Consider the following 20051-nt stretch of genomic DNA (forward strand, 5'->3'; position numbering starts at 1 on the left):
TCTAGATACTGTAACCTTGGTAACTTGGGTTCCTAGTTGGTCTAGTGAAATGGATATGAAGAGCTGGTCATTCTTTCTTCTGAACTTTGTTCTGTGAAGACAGAATCTCAGTTGATGATGGACATCTAGAGTATGGAGCTTACACTCTCATCTATTAATATGGTTGGTAAAGAAAACAAGTAAATGAATAGCCTGATTTAAGGCTGCCTCCAAAGCTACCTTAGGGTCAAAGGAGGGATCTGGTCTAAGAAACTCCATCTTTATGGAAAATCAAGTACAGTTGTCTGCAGAGCTACTTTTTTTGCATAAGTAATTGCAACTAAAATACGGTTTTCCAGAAAAGGATTACTTCAAAGAGGAAGTGGAAGCAGAATGAAACGGGAGATGTGTAAGAGCTTGAAGCAATAAAGTAAGGTCCTATGTTGGTGTAAGGTCTTAAACAGGTGGTCTTAGGAGAAAAATTTCCTTTAAAAAGGCCTTGCAAATCTTACCGGTGGCTGTAGAGCTAGGGTATAGACTGGGTTAAAGTTCAAAAATTGCTTCTAGCTGAACTTTAATTGTGGAAAAACTAGCTCTAGAATCAAAAAGACTTGCCTGAAAGGTTTCAAACTTTTGTCAATAGCCCACAGAGGAAATCTTTTCCATTTGCATTCATACAGTTTTCTAATACATTGCTTAGGATGTGGACCACTCTTGAAAGAAAAGCAAGGTCACTGGCCATCACTGGCAATGAAGAAACTGTGTGGTCAGCTTGCGTGACTTCATGTCTAGATAAGGCTTGCTGGATGGGTACGACAGAAGTTCCAGTCATGGATCTGGAAATCATGGAAGTCAGGTCAGATGAGGTCAAAGCATATGTAACCATATTTGCCTGGGCCAAAAGGGGACAATGAGAATAAGTATTGCCTTGCTTAGTGATGTTTTTTGTAAAAACTTTGTCATGAGAGGAAGGGGAGAGGAGTGTACAGTGGTGCAGATGGCCAAAGATGGAACAGAGTGTCCCCAGTGATTGTCCTTTTGGAAGGAAAAGGGTAAAATAGCTGATGCATTTTATATTGTGTGGTGGCACAAGCAGATCTCAGCAAGGCTGGCCCCAGTGACTGAACATTTCATTACTACTGCTTGGTTGAAGGACCACTCGTGTGATGCAGGAATGCAGTGACTGAGCCTGTCCATTAAAAGATTGATCTAACCAAGAATTTCTGTTGCTGTGAGAAAATGCTGTGAAGACATAGCCCACTGCCACACTCTCATGGTCTCCTGGCAAGGGGGTAAGAGAGGATGGTTCCCTGTTTGTTACATACCAAACTACTGAAGTATTATCTGTGTAGATGGAAATCACACTGTTGGGGTGGACGTCCTGAAGTGTCTGCAATGCTAAAAGGACTGTCCTCATTTCCAGAACATTTATGTGAAGGTGGACCTCTAGTTGCATCCATATTTTTGGACTGTTCTCCCCTCATAATGCCCCCTCACCACAGAGAGGAGGCATCTTTGGTAACTGCTGTTGATGGTGATGGAAGAACAAATGGGCATCCCTCTTGAACTTGCAAGAATGAATCTACCATTGCAGACATTTGAAACACACTAAAGGCAGTCTTATGGAGTGTTGAAAAGACTGAGTAGCCTGAGACCACTGAACACACAGATTCCAATGTAGAACTCTCATAAGGTACCGGGCATGAGAGCTAGCATTATGGAGGCTGCAAAAAATGCTCAATGTATGAAGAATAATAGATGCTCGGGGAATGTCAGTTTTGAGTATCTCCTGTACCTGTAGTCATAGGGAAAACAGCCTTGACTCTGTAAGCTTTGCAGTTTGAGTTGTCATATATAGATGGCATCCTGTATTTGTTAAAGACTGAGTAGGCTCCAAGTTTGACTTTTAAAAATTTATGGAGATACCCAAGGACCTACACAATGGAGTAAGTAGTCTTTTTGCTAAGATCAAAGATTTATTTGAGTTTGCAGTTAGAATCCAGTAATCATGACAGGGGAACATGCAGAGCTCTTGTAGCCAGCAGTGCACTGCAGCAACCAACATGCATTTGGTAAACACTCAGTGGGCTGCAGTGAGGCAAAAGGGCAAAGTTTGGAACTGGTAATGACTGACTCCCAGCCAAAAGTGGAAAAACATCTAGATAGCTTTGCAATCTTAATTTAACAGTAAGCAGCTTGAAGGTCTGTCAAACACATCCAGTCCCCCTTCCACAGGAGCCAAAAGCATGGACTGCACTGTAAGTATCTGGAATTTTGCCTTTTTTACATGCAAATTTAGGCTACTGAGGCCTAAAATGGGTCCGAAGCCCTTGGTTTTCCTTGGAACTAAAAAGAATCTTGAGTATACTTCAAATCCTCTCTGGTCTAGTAGCACCCCTTGGATAGCTATTTTTTGAAGAAATTGTGAAATTTTTCTTGCTGCAGCTCATTTTTGGTGGGAAGGAACATCTGGGACAGCTGTTTTGCTTTGTTTGGAGGCAGAAACAAATAGAATGATATATTATTTTCTTTACTCAGGAATCATCTGTGATGGCTGAGCATTTTTGGGGGTGAAGGGAGAAACATCTTGACTGCTTTCAGAGGTGAGCAGTTGGGCAACTTTTCAGGAGTGCTAAAAATGGTTTCTAAATCCTTGGTTCTGCAGACATCCTCTTTCCTGAGTTGGCATCCAATAAAATTTGCTCCACTGTCACAAGGTGTGATGTCTGGAGATACAGTGTATGAAGAACATTCATATTTCTTAAACCAGAAACTCTTGTGACCTCACCGATTCCTTGAAAAGGATCCTCAAAGGGTAACAAGATTAACTTCAGTGGAAGACTGCATTTTTTCCTCTTGGTCATCCTTTGTTAAAGTATCCTTAATCATGAGACCAAACAGTAATGATCCATCATAAGGGGCATTCAAGAAGGACACCTTAACATTGTCTGTGAAATAGCACAATTTTAGGCAGGCATGATGGCATATTGCTGTGCTGGAAGCCCACTGCCCTTGCTGCCATAATGGCTGCATTAGATAGTAACCTCATGGACAGGTTTGAAATGGGCATCTTGGTTGATAACTGAGCTTCCATTATCTACCTTGTGTCCAGTGTCAAGAGTCTCTGAAGGTAGTCTCAAGTTTGCACTCTAGCGTCCTATACCTTGTGTATGGCATGTATACATTTACAAAATTTTCTAAGACCAAACCCAAGTCTATTAGGCTGTTGTCATTTCATCTTACCTCATTTACTATGCACAGGGGACATGCAGCATACACGACTTTAAAATACAGCACCCTCTGAGATATTAAAGACTTTGTTGTGTAACTCCCTGTTAGTGCTAAAGGAATCAATTCAATATATCTGGACAGCCTTGAAGACATGTAAAACACACGTAATATCACATTAAAAAAGAGCACCATTTATTTAAAAAAAACAATAAAAAAATAACTGCATGGGGCAATAGTCTGTCTTGATTTCACATTCCAGTAAGATTTATATTTATTTAAGAAAAGAATATAATTTAAAAAAAATGGAACTGCATGGGGCTATGGTCTCTCATGATGGTTCCCTGTCAGAAGACTGAATGCTAACATTATTGGAACTCACAGTATCAAATTAAAAAAAGCTCAAATCATGATCCTTGTGCAAAATCTCTGTAGTTGGCAGTTGTGAGGGGAGGCAAATAGATCTATGTCCAGGCATCCCCAATTCCTTGTTATCATGCTAAAGACTTGCAGATCCAATTTCCACTCGTGGGGTTCCATGAGGTTTCTGCTTAGTTCGTCTGCCAGAGTATTTATCTTTCCTGGCAGGAATTGTGCTTGCAGATGTACTTGGTAAGTCAATGCTGTGTCCCACAGGGTCATGGCTAGTCTGCATAGGGGGTAGGAATGAGTGCCTCCCTGCTTGTTTATGTACCACATGACTGTAGTATTGTCCGTCTTTATCAGTAGTTGTCCCGGATGAAGTAGATCCTTGAAGGCTGTCAGGGCATTCTGAACAGCTAGCATCTCTTTTTGGTTGATATGTAGATGCATTTGGCTTGTGGACCATGTGGCCTGAATACATCTTCCTGCCATGTGGGCCCCCCAGGCATAACCTGATGCATATGTTGTTAATATCTGCCTGGCTGTGGGTAAACCAAATGGCTGCCCCTTGTTGTGGTGACAGGCCTTTGCCCACCATCGGAACTCCTGTTGCAGCAGGGAATGAGGGTAATTATTGTTTCCCGGCTGTGGCAATGTTTTGTCCAAACGCTTTTTAGATACCATTGAAGTTTCCTCATATGCAGTCTTGCATATGGAATTAGCAGAATGCAGGATGCCATGTAGCCCAAAGCCTGCAGAAGTTTTCTTGCAGATAACTGGGTCTTTGTTGCCAACATTTTAAAATAAGTAGTCAGTTGCCTTTGTCTGGCGTTAGATAAGCCATCTGGGCAGTTGTATTTAAGCTTGCACCCAGGAATATTATCTCTTGAGACGGTACTAGTTTTGATTTCTTTTCGTTTACTAAGTACCCTAGGCATGTTAGTAATCTTTTTACAAATGCCAGATGCTGTAGTAGAATTTCCTTGTTCTCTGCTTGAATAAGGCAGTCATTCAAGTAAGGATATATTTGTATTCCTCTTTGTCTGCAAAATGCAGTTACTGGAGCCAGGCATTTTGTGAAGACCCTGGGCACAGTAGATAAGCCAAAGAGCAGTGCAGAGAATTGGTAGTGCATTGAGCCAGCTATGAATCTGAGGTATCTTCTGCATGACTGTCTGATTGGGACATGCAGGTTTGCCTCTTTTAGGTCTAAAGTCACAAGCCAAGCCTTCTTGTAGTGCATGGGCAGAAGCTGCTGCAGAGTCAACATTTTGAATCTTAGAATATCCAGATATGTGTTTAGAATAGATAGGTCCAGTATTGGTCTCCAGGCTTTGTCCTTTCTGGGCACCAAGAACAGTCTTGAGTAAAATCCTTGTCCCTGCTCTTGCTGTGGTACTTGCTGAATGGCCCTCATGTCCATGAGGGATGACACTTGCTTTTGTGCCTCTGCTCATTGATTTTTTGGCAGGTCTGGCAAACCATTTGCCCTTGGCAGGGTGTGAAAGTGAAACCTGTAGCCTTGTGACACTATATCCAAGACCCATTTGTCCTGGGTTATTCCATGCCAATTTTGAGGAAAAAAGTGCTAGTTTTCCCCCTAAAGGTGCTGCCAGAAGATAAGTGCTTGGTGCAGGCAGAGGGAAGTCATTGGGACTGTTTCCTGTATGGCTGTGATTTGTCTTCTCCGCTTTTGGAGGTAGAAGTACCTCATTGTTTAGATCTGTATGAGCCTTGGGGCTGGGATCTGCCTCTAGGGTGTCTGTATCTGCCTCTTTGGGGCCTGTCTGACACTGAAAAGGACCAATTCCTTGTAGGCCAATGCCTGCTAAATCTTGGAGGCTGTACCTGTAAGAAATCCTTGACTGTTTGCATAGATTTAGCTTTGTCCTCCATTTTCTTCAACACCTCTTCTGCTTTAACACCAAACAAGGAATTATGCTGTAATGTAGCATCTAATAATTTTGCTTTAACATGATCAGGCAGATTCTGTTCCTTTAACCAAGCATGCCTCCTAATGACAGAACCCGTAACAGCAGCCCTGCAGGAGACCTCCAGAGAATCAAAACCACATTGCAAAGTATGCTTTCTCACTTGTTCAGCTGCATGCAATAAATCCTGCATTTCTTTGTTTTCTGCACATTCAGAATTTATCAACATTTTCTGTTTAAGCAGTGACATAATATATTGCTGATATTTAAGCATATGAAACTGACAATTTAAAGCCCTTATAGCCAAGGTAGCAGAAGTGTAAATTTTTTTCCCCATCTGTCCAGTGCCCTAGAATCCCTGTCAGAGGGGGTAGGGTTTTTTGCAGTGGACGCCTAGACCCCTTTGGGACCCTGAGAGATAGTTTATGGGTCAGCAGCAGGGTTCTTAAAAATAAATTTATGTGAATCAGGAACCCTTTAGTATCTGTCTGGCTCAACAGGAGCTGGAGGTAAAGAGTCAGGAGTCAGACTGGACTCTGAAAATACATCATCTACGATGTCTAACACAGGTGGAATAGCAAGGGGCCTGTGCTGAAGCAGTACAAGGAAGTATCTGAGCCTTTTCTTAGATTCTGAATAATCTTGGCTCTCCCAGTGAAAATGCTCCCTCATGGTATACAGAGTTTCCCCAAAAGAATAATCCTCAGGAGGAGAGGCTGAAGGGATAGTTTCTTCAGCATCAGAGTCCTCACAGGGAGGAAGATAGTATTCCTGATAGAAGAGGAATCAGAAGAAATGGAAACCTGATCTGAAGATTCATATTCTGTCTCTTGCCTAGGCCTCATCAGGAGGGGGATGGGAACCCCTGATCAAAGTAATTAGGTCTTTGGCCATTTTGAGCATCTGTTTTTTAGGCATGGAGGCCTGTCCATGGGGCTGTTGTACTTGTTTCTTTGTCTTTAGAGGTGCTTTAGTCTTTGCCTTTGAAGCTGAAGTTGTTTTAACATATAACTGTGTAGGCCTGAAAACACCCTTAGAAGTCGATGCCTGCTCAGCGGCTCCAGACTCATCTGAGGGAATAGTTTACGAGGTTCCAGTACCTTGAGTTTCCGGCGGCCTAGTCGGCTCCATGTGGGAGTCGGAAGTGGCCTGTGGCTCTAAAGTAGTGGGCATCAGGGGCTGCGAAAGTGCCCCACTGAGAACCGGTGAACCGCCGACTGGCTTAGAAGAAGCCTCGTCGTCAGTTTTGGATCTCGGATGCCTGTCCTTTTCTTTTTCTTTGTGTTTCTTTTGAATTGCGGTAGTCGGACGGCTATCCGACAACATCATGTAATTAAATCTTCTGCCAAAATAGTGAAATGCAAAATTGTACCGACGCTTAATAGTGCATTGGTTAAATCTAGCACAAAACCGACAATTAGCAACGTCGTGATCAGGGCCTAGGCAAGGAATACAGTAAGAATGGAAGTCCTTATGAGGTATTTGCTTCCCACAAGAAATACAATTATTAACTTTTTCTGACATCGGTCTAGAGCAAGAAAAAGGTTTCCCCAATGGGGTACTTAGCTTTTAATGAAGACTTTGGATCTGAAATTCGAACACGAAAATCTCAGGAGTCGGCCAACCGGCACTTGCGAACTGCTTTTGCTTCGGGCACCGCGCGGTAAGAAAGACTGAAGAAAATGGCGTCGGCTGCATCTTTTATACCCCTGGTGCACTGACGTCAGGCAGCAGGTGACAGCAACTGATACCGGACCTAGACTTTGGAATTCAGGCCGACTGCGGGTAGCCTGCCAGCAGGATAACCCAATTGTAATGACTGCAACAGTGAAACTTGATGAACATCAGCCCTTTCTCCACTGTGGTGTAATCACAGAACTGGTACATATAATTAGTAGGGGGTGTGGGGAAATGGGGGGGGTCTTAACCCCTGAAAAAAATAGGTGATTCCACTGTTTCCATGGGTTGCTCTTACGTGGTTCGAGCTTTCTGGTTCAATAATGTGAGTTCCAATAATATTGCTTTTCTAATACGGAGCTGTCATGATACATAAGGTGTTATACAAAACTTTCACAGTTATTGTTTCAGTAGGTAGCATAACTATATGGATGTATGGAATGGGCAAAAAAATGTCAAACCTCAATGGGTGTCGTTCACACCATAATATACCTTGCCTCAGCCTTTTTGTCATTCAGAAGTTGGTACTTTACTGCCACACAATCTGAGAAAGTCCTGGGTATTGCCCAAAGGTGGTCTGTCAAGGGGCAAAAAATTGTCCTCACCATATTGTAGGAGTCATACCTGCAGAAATTTAGCAGACCTCTGCAGTCTCTAAGTATACCTTTCAACTGTACATAATTTTGAAGAATGTCCAGATTTTTGCCTCATATTTTTGGTTTGTTCCTCATAACATTTGTGTTTTTCTGAAAATAACTGAAAATGACTGAAGTCACTAAATAACAACAGACATTTAGTTTTCAGACTTCATAACTTTCAAAAAATGTATACTGGTGCAATACCTGTTATTAAGTTTCTAGGTATATAAGACCAATATCTTAACATCTGTCCCTGATTTTCAGCCTTTGTCCCCCCCCCATTGCTTGTAGCTTTGTACAGAATTCTTGCTGTAAGGGGTTGAGAGGAATGGCTTTGAATGGTGGAAAATTGATATACAGCAGTAGTTGGTGGATCACCCATCATCCCCTGATGGGGATCTTCCATTCCTGGGAACAAGTCTGCCACAGTTACAATGGCATATAACACAAAGAGGCAAAGTAGATATCAGCTGGTTGTGTGGGTTTCAAGAGGTACAGGACAGAAAACTAGAGTTCCATAGTAAGTACTGTATTTTATTACAATATAGTAATATATACTTAAAATTCTTATATATATTTATGTGTTTTAATATATATATATATATATATATATATATATATATATATATATATATATATATATATATATATATGTCTAGGACTATTCACTGAAAGCACATTTCACTAAAACACATTTGACTGTGCACAATTCACTGAAACACATTTCACTGAAAGTTATATATGGCCTTTTCCCCACTGCAGTGCGACCCTGGAGTTAGAATATATAGTAAGGGGGTGTGTGGGGGGCATTTTAAATATTTTGAACTATACAGATGGATACTTGCAATTCCAATAAATTACTCTTTTCTAAACTTAATATATATCCAAACTATGTGGGGGGGGCTACGCCCCCAAACCTCCCCAATGTGGGGGGTGGAGACCCCACACCCCCCTTACTATATATACTAACTACAGGGTCACACTACAGTTGGGAAAAGGCCATATACAGCTTTTAGTGAAATGTGTTTCAGTGAATTGTGTTTTCAGTGAATTGAGCCTTCAGTGATTTGTGCACAGTCATTTGACTTTCAGTGAAATGTGCTTTCAGTGAATAGTCCTAGAGCGATATATATATATATATATATATATATATATATATATATATATATATATATATATATATATATACATATACAGATAGATATATTTATTTGACATTTGTTTACCGGGATAGTCTGCGTGGGTTCAAAGAACCCATTTTCAGCAAAGGCCCAGGGAGAAAAACTCCAACAGGAAAAACAACAAAATACATCATAAATTCTTGCAATTAACAGGAAAAGAGACAAAAAAATCAGTATTTAGAAATTATTAGAGGAAGTTAGGCTGCAGTGGTGCAGCGGTTAGCATTGTTGCCTCACAGCAAGAGGTTCTCTCGTTCAATTCTCAGCTGGAGCGCCTTCTGTGTGGAGTCTGCATGTCCTTCCTGCAGTCGAGTGATGTTTAAAGACATGCAGGTATGTGCGTGTGAGAATGGGTGTGCCTTCTTTGAAGGTTGGGCAGCGGGCTGGCAACTCAGCACAGTAAAAATCCACTGCCAATCATTAGGGGATGGGAGTTCAGCTGTGGTGACCCCTAACCGGGAAAAGCCGAAAGACATTCCTTTTACTAGAACTTATTAGAGGAAATCAAAAACATATATGTATAATAAATAATATACAATCTGGATTTAGGTTATTGGTACAATCTGTTGAAGGATCTTTGTGATATAGTGAGTAGTTATAATTGTTACACATTATTTAAATATTGTCAGAGAAAGCAAATCATATGTGTGTGTGTGTGTGTGTGTGTGTGTGTGTATGTATATATATATATATATATATATATATATATATATACAGTACATGCATTACAAGGATCATTAAGATATAGTCAGTAGGTATGGTTGTTGTATATTATTTTTATGGGGAGATCATATTATAGCAATGCAAGGGTATAGATGCAGGAAATAGAGGGTGGCTTATTAGCTGAGGAATGTTATAAGGCAGTTAGTTAATCTTAGGTAGTGTTAAGTAAGTTAAAAGAGGAGTCCAGGAGCAATTTTGGAATGTAGAGTATATAGTAAGGTGGAGGGAGAGGGACAGATCAGCCAGGAGTAGAGCACGAGCAAAACAAAGAGTTGTTAAGATGTTGCTTTAGTGATTTTTTTAAATGCTATTAGATCAGAAATACTTCTATTCGATAGTGCAAGTGAGTTCCATGCTTTAGCTACACTATGAGAGTATAGGCATGTCCAGGTATTTTAGAGGCTTTGGAAATAGAGACAAGCTTTTTTATCTTTGGACCTGAGAGTTGTAACCGGATTGTAAGGTTTGATTATGCTATTTACGATAGGACAAGCTAGGGGCTTATGTTGTATAATGTTGTGAGTTGGATATAGCATAGGTGTTTAGGGAATTCTAGCCAATCTACCATTTGCAGTGATGTACAATGCTGAGCATTGGTTTTGGAATTTGTGGCAAACTTTTCCACTTTGTTGTAGCTCTATTCCATTCTGGATCTAATGGTAGTGTGTACGTTAGAAAGTACAGAGGTGTCATATAGGAGGGAGGGTAGTAGGAAGGCTTTTTGCAAGGGCAATCTTTGTTGATGTGGTTAAGGAGCCTTTTTTTCTGTACAGGATGCTGAATTTCTGTTTTTTTTTTTTTTTTTTATATTTTGTTGGACATGGAGATGAAACTTCAAGTGATCATCAATAGTAACTCCTAGTAGTTTTGTGCGGTGGACTATTTCAAGAATGTTATTATCAGCTGCATGTATTTTGAACTGAATTGTGTCAACAGAGTGATATTTTTTTTTGGTAGGAAAAGGAGGAGTTTGTTTTTTTTTTTGTTTGGGTTTAGGAATAGTTGATAGTGAACCAGGATTCAAACGCCGAAAATGTATACTGTGTGATTTTGAAAAGTTGGGGTAGTGTTGGAGAGGTGCAAATTATCGTGGAGTTGTCTGCATACTATATGAGTGTTCCAGTGGATGAGGCAGTGTGTAGGTCATTTCTAAATATGTTGAAGAGCAGGGCACCAAGTATAGAACCTTGTGGGACTCCAGTGGGGTTGTGTAAAAGGGGAAATATTTCATTTTGCCATTTAACTGCTTGTTTTCACTTGTGCAGGTAACTGTGGAACCATTGTAAGGTGGAAGAGGTAAGGCCAAAATTTGAGAGCATGTGTAAGAGTATGGAATGTGAAACTAGGTGTCAAATGCCTTAGAAAGGTCAAGAAATATGACTGATACCAAATCTCCAGTGTCTCTAGCTCTCTTAATAGATCAAATAAAGGATAGGAGGGCTGTGCATGTGCTGTGGCCTGGGCAGAAACCATGCTGGGTGCCTGTAAGAAGTTTGTTTTGCAGCAAGAATGTAACTGTTGTACACATTTTTCTAATATTTTTGAGATGGGAGGTAGAATGGCTAAGGGTCAGTTCAGTAGATTTACTGCCATTGTGTAGGGGGATGAAATAGGGCATTTTCCACATTTCAGGTACTACAGATTCCAAGACATATCTATTGAGCAAGATGCTGATACGGTAGACTATGCAGCTGGCAGCTAGTTTAAGGTAGTGGGAAGGGAGGGAGGTTGTCAGCAGAAGTACAGCAGGGTTTTAATTTCAGCAGAAGCATTTTTATGAGGCTAGTAGGTATGGGTTGTAATGAGAATGTTGTGGAGTTTTCAAAAAGGAGTTTCTGGCTACCACATTGGAAATGATCAGAACTGGCATAACGGGCACTATTAGGGGGAGGTGAGGAGGAAAAGGGGTAGGTAATAGAGCTGGGGGGAGTACAGATCAGCTTGGCTATGGATTGTATGAAGTGGTTGTTAAAGTGTTTGGCTATTTGAGATGGAGGAGCATTAAGTGAGGCCAGAGGTTTTTTTTAGTGCCAGGGTTGAGTAGGGTTGATACAGAGGACCAGAATTTTTGTTGGCTTAGTTTTCTTGTTTTGTTGAAGGTGGGTATAGTATGATTGTTTATCTTTGACAATGGATTTCTTTACTTGGTTCTGTAGCTGTTTGAAGTGTATTAGATCTGCTATGTTTTTACTGTGTTTCCAGAAACTCCACACTTAATCCCTTTTTTTCATTAGCTTTTTGCAAGCTTTGGTTAGCCAAGTTCAGAATTTTTTTTTTTGATTCTTTTAGTGTAGACTGGAGCTAGAGTGTTCAGTATATTTAGAAAGGTGATGTTAAGGTAGTGCACAGCTTCAGGAGTTTTTGGACGGTATACATTGTTTCTAGAGGTAAATGTTGGTAGATGGTCACCTAAGGAATTTGACAGTGCACCACTGGAGTTGATTGAAGTTAGTAGCATGTGACACCAGAATCCAGTCTAATGTAGACTGCTAAGTGTAGTCCTTATTGTATCTAGTAGGGGAGTTAATTAGTTGGGTGTAACCATAGAGATTAATACTACTTGATGGTAGTTCTGATGAGATGGACTGCTAGTCCATGTTAACATCGCCTAAAATAATAATCTCATGCTTGATGGTTTGGGTGGTCCAGGATAATACATCCTCTAATATGGGAATATTTTGTCCTGGAGGAATATACAGAACAAAGATGCAGCTTTGTTTTGTACTCTTTAGGTTTAAGAAGGATATGAGCATTTTGGTGTTGGGGAAAGTGGGGATGTTTTCTTTAAATGGAGTAATATTAATGGAGTGGGAGTAGGGTAGAGCTACACCTCCTCTTTTCCTATGATGTCTCTCTAGTCTAGTTATGCCATAGTTTGGTGGCAACATTTCAGAGTCTTTTATGTTATGGTTTAGCCAGATTTCAGTTAGGGCCAGGATCTCTGCTTTGTGTTGGTCTACCAATGCATGAAAAGGAGTTATTTTATTGCGTATGCTTCTAATGATATGGGACATAATATTTAAGTTTCTAGGATGTATTCTAAGGTTATGCTGAATATTAGGACCTGGGTTGGGGGTGGATGTCTCCACAATGAATCAGTGCCTAGATTAGATAAGAAAGTAATGTGCTGAGCTTTTTTTTTTTTTTGAGAAACAGACGTATGTGGTATAAGGCAAGGTTTATTCTGTGAGGTGTTTAGTAGTTTTGGAGTTGATTAACAAGGGAAGGTATAGAGAAGTAGTTGTGGGGAGATATCTGAGAAACTACTAAGATGAATTGATGAGTGGCAGTCATAGTTTATGTTATGAATAAATTGTTAAGGTATGAGGGGGCAGCAATGTTATATGTGTAAGGATTATTAGTAGAGCTGCCAGGTTAAATATGTAGTACATAGTTAGGTGACTAGGATGTGGATGCAGAGAAATTGTTGGTGTTAATGTGGGATTTTGTAGTGTTTAAGGCGTACAGTCTTGGTTAGGGATTGTCCTGGGTAAATATATATGGTTGGTGTAATTTAAGGAGTGTGTTGTGATGTGGTTGATGGAGTAGGGTTAATGAGGTGGGTGATTTGGTTGGTTAGTGAAAAAACTGGGTGGAGTTATGGAAGTATAAGTGTAGGGGTATTGGTGGTGGTTGGGATTTGTGGGTAGGTTAGGAGAGTGGAGTGAGCCTGAGTGGACTAAGAGTGAATGGAGCAGGTTGGTGCTGGTTGTAGCACTTCTCAGTTCTCAGTTCACTTCCTAAAAACAATCAGTCACAGGAACAGTAAGTGAATGCAATTGAAGGGGTTACAGCAGTTGGTAATCATAAACAGAGAGGTAAAGAAAAAGAAATAACAGGGTAAGGAATTTGAGCTACAGTTAGATGCACTGTGAGAATTGCAGGGAGGGAAAGGAAACTAAGTGGAGGTAGAAATGAGCAGGAGTGCAGGGAGTAAGGCTAGCAGTACAGCTCAGTTCCCTATTACACCGTCACAGAAGCAGGTTGTCAAATGCGTCTTTGTCAAACAGTAAAGTGCAAAAAAGGCAAAATAGCGAAGCAGTGTTTCAGCGAATTCTTTCCCTGAGAAAGAATTTGTTTGGCCGCTTTCACTACTTTGCCTTTTCGGCACTGTAGTGCAATCTCGGAGTTGGTATATTTAAGTAGGGGGGTGTGGGAGGTGTGGGATCAAAGCCCCACACGTTAAGTAAAGTTTTACTGTTTTTTTTGTTGTTTCGGAACAGCGATTGTTTTCCATTGGAAAATAATCGCTGTTCTGAAATTTTGACTTTGTAAGCTTTCATTTACATGGAGTCGATTATCTGTCGTTTGCTCTTCTGAGCATGCGATATGATAATATAGACCCGTACAGCTCAGTGACATGCAGATAGGTTTTAAATACAGATAACTAGTAGGTACCTACTATGCTGATAGATATACTCTGCAGAGCAAATACACAGACATACATTGAAAATAAGAAATTGGCTCTGGCAGAACTATGTTGTCCTTTTTTGTGGCAGTATTCATGTTTCAAGGAGAGCAGCAATGTGCTTGCAGCCATTTGCTTAAACTGAGGGCTTGCCACCTAGGAAATGAAAAAAGGGGAGAGAGAAGCAGTGAGTTAGATGTGATAAGCTATGCAGGTTATGATATGTACCAAGAACAGAGTGGGCAACAGTCAGAGAAGTAAGGTTGGGAATATCTAGGAGAGGAGAGAGACAAGTATTCATAGTGGCTAGTGACGGTACAACATGAGGCAGATATAGCTACAGATATAAATACAGATATAGGTATAGATATAGATATAGTACAGTTGTGTAAAATCTTGCCATAACAGTAGATGTCCTTCTCTTCATTGTGGCAGTATTCTTAACACATGGGAAATAGCCTGCAAGGTGACCCAACGTCTGACCAGTATACCAAAGGCTTTAGGTTGCTGTAGAGTACACAGCACATTACTAGTATGCTCCCCGCATACCATAGGGCATAAAAGGGACATCCAGACATACCCTCCTCAGAAGTGAAGAGCCCCAACAGGACCACCAGTCCAAGGAAGGAAGATGTGAGCAATAAATACAAAAGAATGAAAAATACCAGGGGATGAAGGGTGGGAGTGAATAATGCAGCAGTGAAGACCATTATGGTAAGATTTTACACACCTGTACTATGTCCTTTCATTCACTGCTGCAGTATTCTTAGTACCAAAGCTTAGGAAGAACCAACAGAGCTCTCAATGAACCCAAGCAAAATGGCCCTTGTAAAACTAGCCTTACCTCTAGATACTGCATCCAGCTTGTAACTTTTGTTGAAAGTATGCACTGAAGTCCAAGTAGCTGCTTCAAGGATGGAGTTAGTGTTTAACCCTTGAAAAAAGCACCAGTGGAAGCAACAGCTCTGGTAGAATGAGGCTTAACAGAATGAGGAAGGCTTTTCCTACCATGATGAACACAACAAAAATAAATAGCTTTAGAAATCCAAGAAGAAATATTCTGCTTGGAAATAGCCACACTAAAGACCTAGGGTGAAAAGAAACAAAAATCTGATCAGACTTTTTAACAGTCTTACTCTTATTCAGATAAAATATGAGTTGTCTATGCACATCCAAGGTGTGAAGAACCCTCTCACTAGAAGACTGTGGAGAAAGGAACACGGTAGGCAATTGAATAGACTGACTCAAGGACAATTCATTCACCAGCTTAGGCATAAAGGAAGGATAAGTATGCATGGACACTCTGCCCTTATGAAAAATAAGGAAAGGGGTGCAAGCCATAAGACTCTGAAGCTCAGACACTCATCTGGCGGAAGTAATGGCCAACAGAAGAACAGTCTTCTAGGAAGAATGCTGCAAAGAAGCTGAGGCTGCAGGGTGAAATGGAACCTGTCAAGTTCTCCGAGACAAAATTAAGATCCCAGGGAGGAGGAACAGGATTCCTAGGAGGTCTAATATGAAGGACACATTTAAGAAACTGTTTAGCTCCAAATTTGGCAGCTAAAGGAAGAGATAAAGGCAGACACAGACAAGCAGAAATAGCTGATAAATGAGCCTTAACCGAAGAGTAGGCCAAACCAGCATTGAGCAATTTACACAAATAAGGCAGAACCAAAGAAACATCCACAGTAAGTGGATCTAGATTTTTTTAATGACACCAAACAGAAAACCTCTTCCATGTGGACAAGTAGGATTTCCTGGTATTGGGCTTCCTGGCCTCCTGGAGGACCATAAGCACATCCTCAGAAAAAAGGTGTCTATGTGGAATCAAAATCCTATCACGCACACAGTCAGCTGAAGAGCAGACAAGTGAGGATGGCTGAGATATCCTTTGTCTTGTGTGAGTAGGTCCATCCTGTGAGGTAACTTGTGGTGATGGCCCTTGTCCAAGTGGAGAAGAAGAGGGAATCAATGCTGCAGTGGGCAAAAGGGAGTCACCAACAAGATTTTTGAAGAATCCTGTTGAATCTTGGACAGGACTTTTGGAAAAAGAGGAAGGGAAAGGAAGGCATACAGAAACACCCCCCTTCCATGAGAATGAGAGTGAGCTCACCTTCACACCAGAGGACTTGGGAACCTGGCACAAAACCATAGAAGCTGTTTGTTCATGGGGGAGGCAAACAGATCTATTTGAGAGTACCCCAATGGTGGACAATGTACAGAAACACATGCCTGTGAAGCAGCCATTCATGGGATTAGTCAAAGACCTACTCAGTTTGTCTGCCACTGAATTTTGAGTTGAAGGAATGTACAGTGCGTGAAAGGTCAACTGATGTTTCACTGCAAGATCCCAAACCAGGAGTGTCAACTAACAAAGGAGGAAGGACTTCATCCCCACACCCCGCACTTGATCACATGTCAATGGACTGTGTGGTTGTCTGTGAAGACCTTGAGAGGTCCTCAGAAGAGGAGAGGAGAGGATGAAAAGTATGCAAAGCCATCACCAATGCCCTCATCTCTCTGATGTTGATGTGCTCCTTCTGTTGAAGAGGAGACCAAATGCCCTGAACCTTGAGAGAGCTGAGAGCTGCACCCCTTCCCACATCTGAAGCATCTGAGAACAACTCCTGAACTGGGAGAGATGGATGAATAGGAAGGCCTGGATTTAGGAGAAGTTGCTGAATACACCATTGCAGTTCCTTCTTTAGACAGGATAGAACAGGAACTGGGAAATCTAGAGGATGTGCATGTTGTTGCCACACTGATTTTAGGAACCACCTGAACTTCCTCATATGAATTTGGCTACAGGGACCAGGGAATGGTGGATGCCATAAACCCCAGAACTCTCAAATTTTCCACGGCCATAATTCTGGGCAGGAAAAGAAGATTCTGGAAGTAAGCAACAAGTATCTGAACCATTGGAAGAGGAAGGGATGCCAGCATAGGCACCCGTCTGTATCCTGCACCCCAGGAACACCTGGTCCTGAGAAGGAGTCAGAGAAGACATTTTGAAATTTATAGTGAACCCCAGGCCTTGCAGAAGAGAAATGGCAACATGGAGATTTTTCAACAAAACCTCTGGCGAGGATACCTGAAATAGGATGTCATCCAGGTAGGGGAAGACCTGAATCCCCTGAAGTCTGTAAATGCAATCACAGGTGCTATGGATTTGGTGAATACCCTGGGGCAGTAGAAAGGCCAAAGAGCAAAGCAGAGAACTGAAAATGCAAGGAAGCAACACAGAAATGTAAAAGCTTCTTGAAAAGGGGATGAATAGGAATGTGGAGGTAAGGGTCCTTGATACCCAGAGAAACAAGGAAGGTCTGAGGTAGAAAGAGAGGAAACAAGGTTTGAAATGAAAGCATTCGAAAAGTAGGCATGTTCAGGAAGGTGTTTAGGTGAGAGAGATCCAGAATGGCTCTCCAAGTGCCTTCTTTTCTTAGAACCAGAAACATTCTGGAGTAAAATCCCTTCCCTCTTTGGGTAGCAGGGATTTCCTGAATGGTGCCTTGAGTCTGAAGTTCCTGAATAACCTCTGGAAAAAGATCTAACTGGTCTCAAGGAGGTTGGGCAATGCCAATGAAGGGAGGAAAAAAAAACATGAAGTAGCCTAGGCAAATAATATAGAGAACCCTAGAGTCTTGGATAATGTGTGACCAAAGTGGAAAAGAGACAGATAGGCAAAAAGAACAAGGAATGTGATGTGAAGAGAGTAATAGACAGGCCTTGTTTTGTCAGGAAAGGGCTGCTTCTGAACAGGAGTACTCTGAGTAGGCTTACCTGGAGAAACTTTCACCTCCTCTCTTATTTTTTTGCTGTGGTCGCAACTGCCTACGAACAAAGGCTGACTTAGAAGGCTAATTCCTTTGAAACTTAGGAACAAGAGAAACAGAAAAGAAGTTATGTACTCATCATAACGTTCCATGTTGGTATCCCATCTCACCCTTCATTTTTACATATGGATTTGGAGCCGATCCTCATCTCCGACTTGGCTGATTTACAAGCTCGAAGATTTCTGGTTGACTTGTGGCTAAGCAGGTATCCCATCGTGCACCAGTACAAACCCCAGATCTTGTTTGCTGCTCACTAGAAGAAAAAACCCATAACAGACAAACCAATACTAAAGGGTCTCCAACCAAGGATAACCAAATTATTATTATTATAATAATATTATTATCTCCAGATCTTCCAGGATGGGGGCAGGAGGGCGGGTTGGTAAAAATGAAGGGTGAGAGGGACTACCAACATGGAATGTTATGGTGAGTACATAACTTCTTTATGTTGTGTAGTCCAATCTCACTTTCATTTTTACATATGGGACAGCGTCCCTAGTGCCTTATTCTTTGGTGACTCGCTGGAAAATACTCCTAAGCACCGTGGAGCCAAAGGATGCTCTACCCCTGGAAGCTAAATCCAATTTGTAATGTGCAATAAAAGTGTGAGGGGTAGCCCATGTAGCTGCTGCACAAATATTACCAAGTGGGACCCTGGCTTGAAAGGCTGCCAGAGGTAGACAGTGACCTGGTAGAATAAGCCTTGATCATGCAGAGTAAAGGTCTGCCCTCCGAACTGTAGATAAAGGCTATGCAACTGGAAATCCAGTTAGATAGTGCCACTTTAGAAGCTGGTAAGCCCAGTCTGGAGTCAGAAAAGGAAATAATAGTTGATCTGATTTCCTAAATTCCTTGGTCCGCTGTAAATAAAAATGTAGTTGTCTATGAACGTCCAGCTGATGAAAACTGTATTCAGCTGCATTACAGTGATTAGGGAAGAAAACTGGGAGTTCTATGGATTGATTTAAGGTAGCAGGGGAACAAACTTTGGGGACAAAGGAGGGATTAGTACACAGTGACACCCTGTCCTTGTGAAAAATCAAATAAGTTGGCTTAACAGACAAGGCTTGTAGCTCCGATACCCATCTAGCTGATGTAATAGCTACCAAAAACAAAGTCTTCCAAGACAAAAATTTCAATGAAGTTGATTGGGAAGGTTCAAATGGGTGAGAAGTCAGTTTGGACAACACAAAATTTAAATCCCAAGAAGCCACAGGTTCTTGCAGTGGTGTTCTCAAAAGAGTGATTCCTTTTAAAAAGGTCTTGTATAGCTTATGAGACATTAAATTGTTATCTGGTAACCCTAAGTGAAAATGAGAAATTGCCACCAATTGGACTCTGATAGTGGAGGCGGCAGCTCCTTGTTGAAAAAGCTCAGAGAGAAATTCCAAAATCATAGGGATAGAAGCAGTGTAGGAATCTACATTCATTTTCTGTGCCCAAAATAAAAAAATATTTTCCATTTACTGCCATACAGCCTCCTAGTTGAAGGTTTATGGGAGGACATAAAAATATGTGACACTGAGGATTATACATCATGAAGCCTGACTAGGGATGGAACTGGAGCAGCCATGCTGTCAACTTGAGGGTGTGGATTGAGGTATGTAGCGAACCTGACATGTGAGTCAAAAGATATGGAGCTGGGTCCAGGATCCAAGGATCATCCAGGAGAAGAGGCTCGAGAAAGGGGAACCAGACCTGACAAGGCCAGTAAGGAGCAATGAGGATCAACTTACTTCCCAGCTGACTGGCTTTTTGAATCACTTTGGAAATGAGAGGAAATGGAGGAAAAGCATACAGAAATCCCATGGGCCAATCATGAGCCAGAGCATCTCTGGGTGTCTCCCCCGGAGGGGGAATGAGGGAAAAATAGCTGCTGCATTTGGTAGTGACTGGGCTGGCAAAGAGGTCACAGCAAGGCTGTCCCCATTTGCGGAAAATCTGTTCCGCTGTTTCCTGTTTTAGAGACCACTGGTGAGGCAGTAGGATTGTTCGGCTGAGCTTGTTGGCTATCACGTAGGTCTTCCCTGGAATGTGCATTGCAACCAGAAAGCGCTAGGAAGAAATCGCCCGTTCCCAAACTCGCATGG

This window comes from Protopterus annectens, chromosome 9.part0 (assembly GCF_019279795.1).
Source record: "Protopterus annectens isolate FY-2018-M chromosome 9.part0, PAN1.0, whole genome shotgun sequence".
Taxonomy (NCBI): domain Eukaryota; kingdom Metazoa; phylum Chordata; order Ceratodontiformes; family Protopteridae; genus Protopterus; species Protopterus annectens.